Source organism: Gekko japonicus, unplaced genomic scaffold, assembly GCF_001447785.1.
Source record: "Gekko japonicus isolate JY-2015 unplaced genomic scaffold, Gekko_japonicus_V1.1 scaffold1486, whole genome shotgun sequence".
In the NCBI taxonomy this organism is placed as follows: domain Eukaryota; kingdom Metazoa; phylum Chordata; class Lepidosauria; order Squamata; family Gekkonidae; genus Gekko; species Gekko japonicus.
The window spans coordinates 384,665-393,495 of NW_015174320.1; the positions used below are offsets into that span (position 1 = coordinate 384,665).

At 45.4% G+C, this 8,831-nt stretch overlaps 1 protein-coding gene across 1 annotated transcript in view; it reads left to right on the top strand.

Annotated features, from left to right (window-relative positions):
• Positions 1-7,871, top strand: part of JPH2 (junctophilin 2) — a 118,178-nt gene extending 110,307 nt beyond the window's left edge. Inside the window, 1 exon segment of the mRNA XM_015424228.1 lies at positions 4,231-7,871. The gene's annotated coding sequence lies outside the window, so the exon portion shown is untranslated.
• The last annotated feature ends 960 nt before the right edge of the window (positions 7,872-8,831 follow it).

The window sequence follows — 8,831 nt, forward strand, 5'->3', positions numbered from 1 at the left end:
TCTGTACAGGGGGTGTGGCTACATTAGCCGGGAGTGTTTAAATATAGACAAGCCAGTGTATGTGAGAGTCCTGATCTGTGATGGGTTCTGGCTGGCGATAGTCCTGATCTGTGATGGGTTCTGGCTGGCGATTGTTGTACCGCAACGGAGAAGTAACTGAGCTGAAGAATAAACCGCAATTCTTGCTGAATCACTCTCCGACTCTTTGTTAAGCGCACGACTTAACACCCTGCAAGGCTGCTGGATTTTCCTCCTCCTCCAGCCACTTCTCCCATTGACTGTTCCCTGGGGCTGGGCAGGGTGGACTGTAGACTCTCTGGGCTTGCCCCTGCTTTCCCCACGCCCCAGTGCCTGGGCTGGTGCTGGGACCAGATGAGTCTTCCCAGCCCGGCCCTGGCATCCTTTGTGACTGCTGGTACTGATGCCTCATTGGGGCTGCCGTGAGGCTGGGCCCCAACTGGTGTGCACCCAGAGGTCATTTCGGGGGGGGATCGCGGGGGATTGCAGTTCCCCCTGGTGAGGTACGGGGGGCGGGGCACATGACAAAGCCCCGCGCCCTGCTTCCGGCTGCCCCGCTTCCGGCCCTCATTCAGCCAGGAGGAGGCAGGAGAAGAGGGGAGGGTAAGTTGCTTCCTCCCTGCCTCTCCCCACCCCTGCCTGGGGCCTGGGGCCAGGGAGGGCCTTCGCGGGGCTTCCCTGCACTCCCACTGGCCTTGCAGGTCCACCGCCGGGCCCCTCATGGGGCTCGGCAGTGGAGCTGCAAGGCCGGCAGCGGCGGCCAGGACCGTTGGGGGCGGGGTGTGTGGCCTTATGACACACTTCCGGTGATGTCAGGGGGTGTGGCATATGCTAATGAGTTATGCTAAGGAGTTCCCCTAGCTCTTTTTCTACGAAACGACCCCTGTGTGCACCACAGAGGCAGCTTCGCTGGTATGCCATCCCTGGACATAGCACCACCTTGAGGAGGAGATAGGAAACTTTTGTTTTCCTTCAGAAGGCATGTCTTGCACAAAGGGGAGGTAATAGCAGGGTGATAGTTGTTGCTTCACCTGATTAGTTGTTGCTTTTTTAATTACCAAGCTGTAATAGTTGTTTTTTAATTATCGAAGCATTGGTGAAACTAACAAGGCTTTCCTTTAACCTTGTCCGTTTCACTAGAAAGCAGGTTGCCAGGGCATGGGGGGGGGGGGGTGAAGAAAATTCCATTGGGTCTGGCCACAAGAATACCTGTGAGATTGCTTCCAAGTCTGGTTACAGCACAGTATGAGCTAGCATTTGGAGCACACAGATGGGTAAGTGTTTTCCTGTACTAACCGGCAGGGGCGTTCAAAGCAGTAACAGCATACTTTGTAAACAGTGGTGATAAGTGGGAGAAATTCCCTTAGTGATGACTCAAGTGATTCAACAAGTACATGAGGTTTAGTCCTTAATCATCTGTATGCTCTTGGTGGGCCGTGTTCCATTATTATGTCTTCTGTCAATTCAAAAACTTAATATTGCCAATAATCTTTACTGTTTGCTGAAGCTTTGGATCATTCATCAGTGTGGCTTCAGGAAAGTCCATTTCCCATAGCAGAATTCAGCTTTATTTCATGTAACTAACGAATGAATGATAATGTGAATGCTGTGAGACAAATTGGCATACTCTTCTCAGGCTGATTCTGCATTGGCTTTTCCCTCCATTGTTTTACAAAACCCACGTTGGAACAGAAAGCCCCCCTCTGCATTGCATGCCACTTTCGCTTCCTTTGCTCACCGGATTTTATGGTACCTTCTGTGCAAATTTATGGCCATTCAGGGGTAACTTTGTAGTCAGTATGATGTTGCCCCAAAGTATTTGAATGTGGTTTTGAGCTGCACTTTTCCCTCCCAGTTGAGAAAATGTGGAGCAAATGCTAGATGCAGAATCGCCCTCAGACGGCAGAGTTTGGTGGCCAGGTTTAGCAAATGTTCATACAGTTCTGCATTCTTTTTTTCCTTGCTTGAAGGAGGTTAATTTTGGGTTCATTGCACATGTGTGAAAAGATGCCCGGTGGAATGCAATTGTTTATTTTGAACATTTTCTATACCACCTCTCCAGAGACCTGGCTGGAGGTGGCTCACAAAGTAAGCATTTGAAACATGTTGTCAGCATCGGTGAAGAGACACTACATTCATCTCACCAGGGCTTTTTTTGTAGAAAAAGCCCAGCAGGAACTCATTAGCATAATAGGCCACACCCAACAGCAAAAATTCATTATCATATTAAGCCACACCCTGACATCACAGTTCATTACATATTAGGCTACACCCCCATGTTACCACACTCACCTTTTGCTTCTTATTCTGTTTACTTTGTTTGTTATCAAAACCCTGGGCTTTTTTTGTAGCAGGAACTCCTTTGCATGTTAGGCCACACACCCCTAATGTAGCCAATCCTAATGAGTTTCTGCTGTTGGGTGTGGCCTATTATGCTAATGAATTCCTGCTTGTCGTGCCCAACTCGGGAGCCAGCCGGAACTCCGTTCCTGTGCGTTCCTGCCCAAAAATAGCCCTGCATCTCACACTGTGAGCCACACTAGATATTTGGGTTTAAAAAAAAAAAAAAAAAAAGTTGGGTCCAGGTTCCCTGCAGCCATGCAGCTGTTGCAGGGGAATGGCTATTAACCCCACCAAAGCCCATTTGGCCTCGGAAAGCCACTGTTCAAGGGGTCCCACTTCCCACCTCCCAGTCATTTTTCATGCTGAAAGATCGTCGAGGGGGAATTACTTCCCTGTTTCTGCTGCTCTGCATGCACAGAATATTCCTTGTGGAACAGCAAAAACAGGGAAACAACTTCCCTCCAGCACTGTTTTAGAAGAAGAGAAGAAGAAGAGATTGGATTTATACCCCACCCTTCACTTGGGAGTCTCAGAGCGGCTTACAAACTCCTTTCTCTTCCCCTCCCCACAACAGACACCCTGCGAGGTGGGTGGGGCTGAGAGAACTCTGACACAAACTGCTCTTTTTCAAGGACAGCTGTGCCAGAGCTTGTGACTGACCCAAGGTCACATCAGCAGGTGCAAGTGAAGGAGTGGGGAATCAAACCCAGTTCTCCCCGATTAGAGTCCGCACACTTAGAATGGAAAATGAGGGGAGCGGGCAGGAGCCCTTCCTCCCCCTTGTGGCAGTGTTCCTAGCCCAAATGGGCTGTTTAAAAAAAACAAAAAACCATTTTCCATAGCTGCTGTGTGGCTGTGGTTAACCTGGGTCTAATTCTTTATAAAAGTGAATGTCTAGTTTGGCCGTGTGTGGTGCTTGATCAGAGGGGAGCAATCCAGCACCCAGGTGAAATCTAATAGCAGGCAGGCCAAAAGGTCAGGTTCTGGAGGCAGCAGCTAATGAGCAGATGAGTTAGCAGAAAGCAGCCTGATCAAAGACAGGCCAGGCTCCGGAAAAGAGTGGCAAGCCAGAAAATACGGCAGGATCTTCTCATTAGGGGGTGAACAGCTCGGGGGTAGTAGCCCTTAGGGGCGAGAGGCTTTATAGAACCGTTAGGGAATCAGCTAATGGAGCTTGCCTTGCTGTAGAAGGTAACCCTGCTGCATTGCAGAGAGACGGACAAAGTGCTCCCACACACCTGCATCAGGTTGTAGACAAGAGAGAGCGTCGGAGACAAATGACAGGAGAGAATGAGCCCCAGTTCCTGTTGGTCATGGAGGAGCTTGCTCACCTTCCTTTCCCTTTCCCTCTAAGAACATGTGAGCTGGAGTTTTCTCTGCAGTAACTGCCACTCTTTGTGAGAGACATGGTGAAATGGCACAAAAAGATTTCTGAATAGTCAAGCAATGTCATGGGCTGCTCCTGCATTATTCGAGCATAAAGTGGCTGCCCATTCCTCTGCTTTGCAACAGCTGGTACCACTACCAGAATATGAACCAGGGCAAAGGTGGACAAGGAGAAGTGGGTGGGAAAGAAAGAGAGAGAGAGAGAGATTTTATAATGGTGCAGAGGGTTTTGTGTGATAGGTATTGAGCAGTCCAAATGTTGGCTGCAGCTATCTAACCCATACAAAAGAATGAGGAATCCTTCCATCCAATCATACCTTCTTCAAGCAAACAGTTTTTTAAGCATGCCACATTTAACACTAATATAAATATTTAAAGTCTTCGTAAAGTGCCTAGTTTTGGAGTTATCTTGAAAATAATAAACATGTTGTTCTTTATGGTTTCTGTTAACTTTATTCCTCTTTGCTTTTTTACCCACAACAGAAGTTTTTGCTGATGTAGACAACAGGAACATAACCCCGTCTATTTAGAAAACATCTAAAGGAGGAGGAGCTTAGAACCCTGTGGTTGCAGCAAGGCCGTGAACTTTCAGAGAATGGTCCCAAGTGAACAGTTTAGCCCCCGTCATGGGTGACATCTTCTGTTCAGCAACAAGAAGCCTGGAATTCTGCAGCCCCTCTGTGCTCTTTCTTTTGTTGTGAACTAGAATTGCCTTGAAGGTCCCTAACTTTGATGGACTACTGTGCTGCTGTTTGAAGAAACATGTATTCACTTGTGAATTGTGGAAACGCAAATGAAACAGTCTCTTCCTTGAATTCCACCATGAAAATTCCAGCCTTTACTGGAAGACTTGTTGTTACAGACCTCCCAAAGAGAGATAGGTGTAAGGCATGCAACAGCCAGGAATGAGGGCTACTCCTGTGGATTTAACTTCCCCATCCAAATCAGGATTGCACTGAGTCCAATGTTAGGAAAAGTCAGGCTGTATTTCGCTGCTGCTACAGAATTCTAAAGTCATTCTGTTTAGAAGTCTATAATAGGCAAAAAGCCCACACCCCATTTCTATGAATGGCAGAGCCTATTCTAGGCTGTGAGTGAATCCACAGTGAAGAAACAAAAACGTGTCTTCTCCTTTCACAGATTAAGGGTGCTTAAAAGTGGTCTTAGTGTCAGACACCTCCCAGAAATGAATTCCTTCCTCCATTACTAAGTGCCAGTTAGAGTAAATCTTTCTTTCTTAAAGAGTTGAACACACTTGCTTAACTAGAAGCTGTGTTCTTGAATGTGGCATACTGCAAGCATCAGCAGATGAAAACCATGTCCATTTACAAACTAAGCAGTGCCTTGGCATATTCTTGTTGTTGGGAGTTGCCTTTTCCCCAGAAAATAGACCAGCGGTGACAGCCATATGCTGCAATTTTATACATTATGCTTTCCTTTGGGTATCTGGCAACCAAAAAAACTGAAAGAAATGTAGTGTGTCAGCATGCTTGAAATCCCCCCACCCTTGAAACAAAAGCATGGACTTTTGAGCCAATTTCACAAGCTTTAAAGAAGTGCCTCATTTAAAATGGACTGTGAATTTTTTTGTACACACTCCTTAGTGCAACAGCAACTGGTTACAGATCAGAAGAAGAGACTGGAAAACGAGGGGATTGAAAAAAGAGATGCCAGCTGCAGATGCCAGATGGCAAAAGGTTTATAATACGACCCTGCAGATATTCAGCAGGTAGACACAAAGGATTGTGCTTTCGGATCAGATAATTTCAGTTCATGAACTGCTGGGTATGAAATTGGAAAGCTGGATTGATTTTTTTTGCCTTTTCCTTCTCTGTTTATATTTTAATCAAATCATATTGTCAATTGGAAGAGGAAGGATACATTAACTTCACCCAGAAGCCACGTGCTGTAACTGTCCTCAGGAAAAAAAAAATGTAAGCATGTCTTAGGAATATCCATTAAACATGAGAGACTACTGATAAGGATTCAGTGATAAGAAGTCATTCACTCTTGGATTTTATTAATATTATTGCTTCTCCTAAAATATCTTTGTAATAACCGGGCTGCATTGTTTTGGAAAGCCGGAAGCCTGTTTCCTGGCACTGTAGCCAACAGGTGTACAGCTTTAGAATGTCAGTACAGGGCCTCATTTCCCAGTTCCCAGTCCTTGGGCTGAGTCCACCACAAAGATTGTCATTCAGATGTGAGACCGCCAGTTCCCCACAAGGAACTCAGGTCCTAGCCTGATTCAGACCAGAACCAGAGTGCACGAGGAGAAGGAGGTTATGCTTCCCTACCTCATGCCTTTTGCCTGACCTAAAATGGCCCCAGGGTAGCACTGGGGAAACCTGCATGTGCCCCATCAGTCCACACGGAGCTCCCAACACAGCAAATAGCACCCCCACCCTGAGGCTGGTTTATGCTAGGGAAACAGTACAAGGCAAAAGTCCGTCAAGCCACACACTGTGGTCCTGATCCAATTGGAACCTCATGCACCTGAGAATTGCGTTCCCAGCACAGGGTACTTGCATGTTCATCACTTAATCACAAGGACCCAGAGGGAAAAAAAGTAATGTGTAGTTACAGCCTATTATTTATGTGGTTTTCTTTGAGAGACATTTATTTATCATTAAGTACAAAATCTGATCCTTTTTTGAAAAGTGCTCAGATTGTTCACACCCACCCATCCCGCTTCTCATAAATATAATGTGCTCGAATTGTTATGTTTTACTCCTTGCAATGTGATGACAAAAGTAGATAGATTTTTTTTTTTATGTGGGCATATTTTAATATATCGGCCAGGATATAGAGGGCTTGTCCAAGGAATTGTGTGCAGTCAGTGGAATTTTTGACTTTTGTTTTCTTTGAACATCTGGTCCTATGCTAATTCACAAACTGTGTTTGACTCTCTTTACTCTCAGATGCAGTTTGTGGGACCTGCTGTTCAAGAAAGACAAGCCCAGAATCACCTGTTCAGTATGCAGAACTGGGCAGATAGTCCTTAGGATCCTGAACATATATGTTGTGTGTGTGTGTGTGTGCATATATATATACATATATGTACGTAACTCTTTCTTGAGAGAGAGACAGAGAGAGTTCCTTAGGGCTTGTGCACACACTGTTATCCCTTGGTCACTACAGCGAGTGGTACCCATTGTGTTTACATGTAGGTAGCTGCAAGCCTACCTCCAAGAAATAATACTAAGTTATTCATCAGAGCAGGAGTGAATCTGAAATGACCTGTGGCTCCAAAGCATTTTTGTGTACCCTGCCATCTTCTTCTAGAACCCTGAAGACCTTTGCTTTCAGTGTGTGTTTGTTTTTAAAGGAAGTTTCTATTCCCCCCCCCCAGGTTGGATCCAAACTAATGTTTCCACGGGCACAAAGATTTCCACTCATGCAGCATCCTTTTCCTGCCTTCCCGTTCTATGGTAGCCTGAAACGGCCCTTAAATCTTGTTCCTGGGGGGGGGGTGTCCCCCTCTCTTCCAATTTTGTGCAGCCATGGGAGGGAGGAGGCTGGAAAATTGTGCTCCTCAGTGGAAATCCTTGTGCTCGCCAGAAAGTCTAATCTGAACCCAAGCCTATAATTCCAAGCATACATTTAGCACAATAGCAAAAATAAAAAGTGTGCAACTATATCGCAAATCCAGAGCCATGTGTGTACATACAAGGAATTTCTGAACATATGAACTTTTCCATTAATTTTAGTGAAGGAAATGCTTTCACACATATAGAGGTGCAAGCATGAGTTGTGGCCTCATTTAAAGGGAAGAGGAAAGCTTGTGCAGCAAGGGGGGGGGAGCTGGGTATACCTTATAGTGCCTATGTCCACAAGGAGCTGCTGGATCAATGCAAATGTGTGTACAAGTTTTGGAGGGGTTTTTTTTATTCCTAGGGTGAGCAGGGACAGGTTTACCTCAAGTTTGCATGCCTTCAAAAATAGCATTTTGTTGTTAATTTTTTCCAGGTCTTACAGAAAAATAAGTGTATTTATCTTTACCACCAACATACCTGAATCACAAGTGTTTTAAAAAAAGTATATGACAATTTGCGTAATATTGTCCAGGAGCTTCCATCAGTTGTTCTGCTGGATTATGTGCAATAATAAAACATTATTTTGCTCACGTGACCAGTTGTGTATTTTTAGATGAAGGGAAGAAAATGGTTTTTGTGTTTTTCGACATTTTTAAAGCTTAAACTGTTTGCCCTCTACTGAAACTTACAAAATGAAGGTCACAAGCCGCGAATTTGAGCACAATCCACACAGACTTAAGCACAGTTAAGGCCCATAGATTTCAGTGGGACTGTTAAGAAATACTGAACTCTCTTTCACTGAAATCTGTAGGACTTAATAGTGCTTAGCTTGTTGGGATCACACTTTAGGAGACTTGGATGTTTGTAGGCCAGGCTATTGCACACTGCTAATTATGAAGACGGGTGAGATAGTGGGAATGTTTGCCATCTTCAGGATGCCCCAAGTTATAAGTTAGAGCTCAGTATTTTCAAACATACAAACAGGAAAGGAGGAGAGGATTGATCTGTTGGCTGCTGATGTCCCCAAAGACCTTCTCTCTGGATTGAGAAAGACTATCCCTTACTGTTATTCCAGTGGGGGGATGGATTGGGTCCCAGTCCCAGATGAAAGATCTGTGGCTGGCGAGAGCCATAGCTGGCTGCTTTGGCCTCCCCAATAGCCACTTACAGCTTCCTTCCCACTTTACAAGAGCTGATGTGCTCTAATAGTTGAATACATACACATGAAGTTGCCTTATATGGAGCCATACCATTGGTCTGTCAATGTCATTATTGCCTTCTCGGACTGGCAATAATGCTCTTGGGGGGGGGGGTCTCAGGTTTTTTGACATCACCCACTACCTGATCTTTTTAACAGGAGCCAGGAATTGAATTTAGGACCTTTTGCATGCAAAACTGATTATCTTCCACTGAGCCACAGCACCTCTTTTATAGTCTATACTATGCACTGTCAGTTCACAGCTCTAGCTGTTACAACTAACCAGAGGCAGGTCAGTCCCAGGTGCAAGACCTAATTTTCACTCAGGGAAACTTGGATGAGAATGTCAG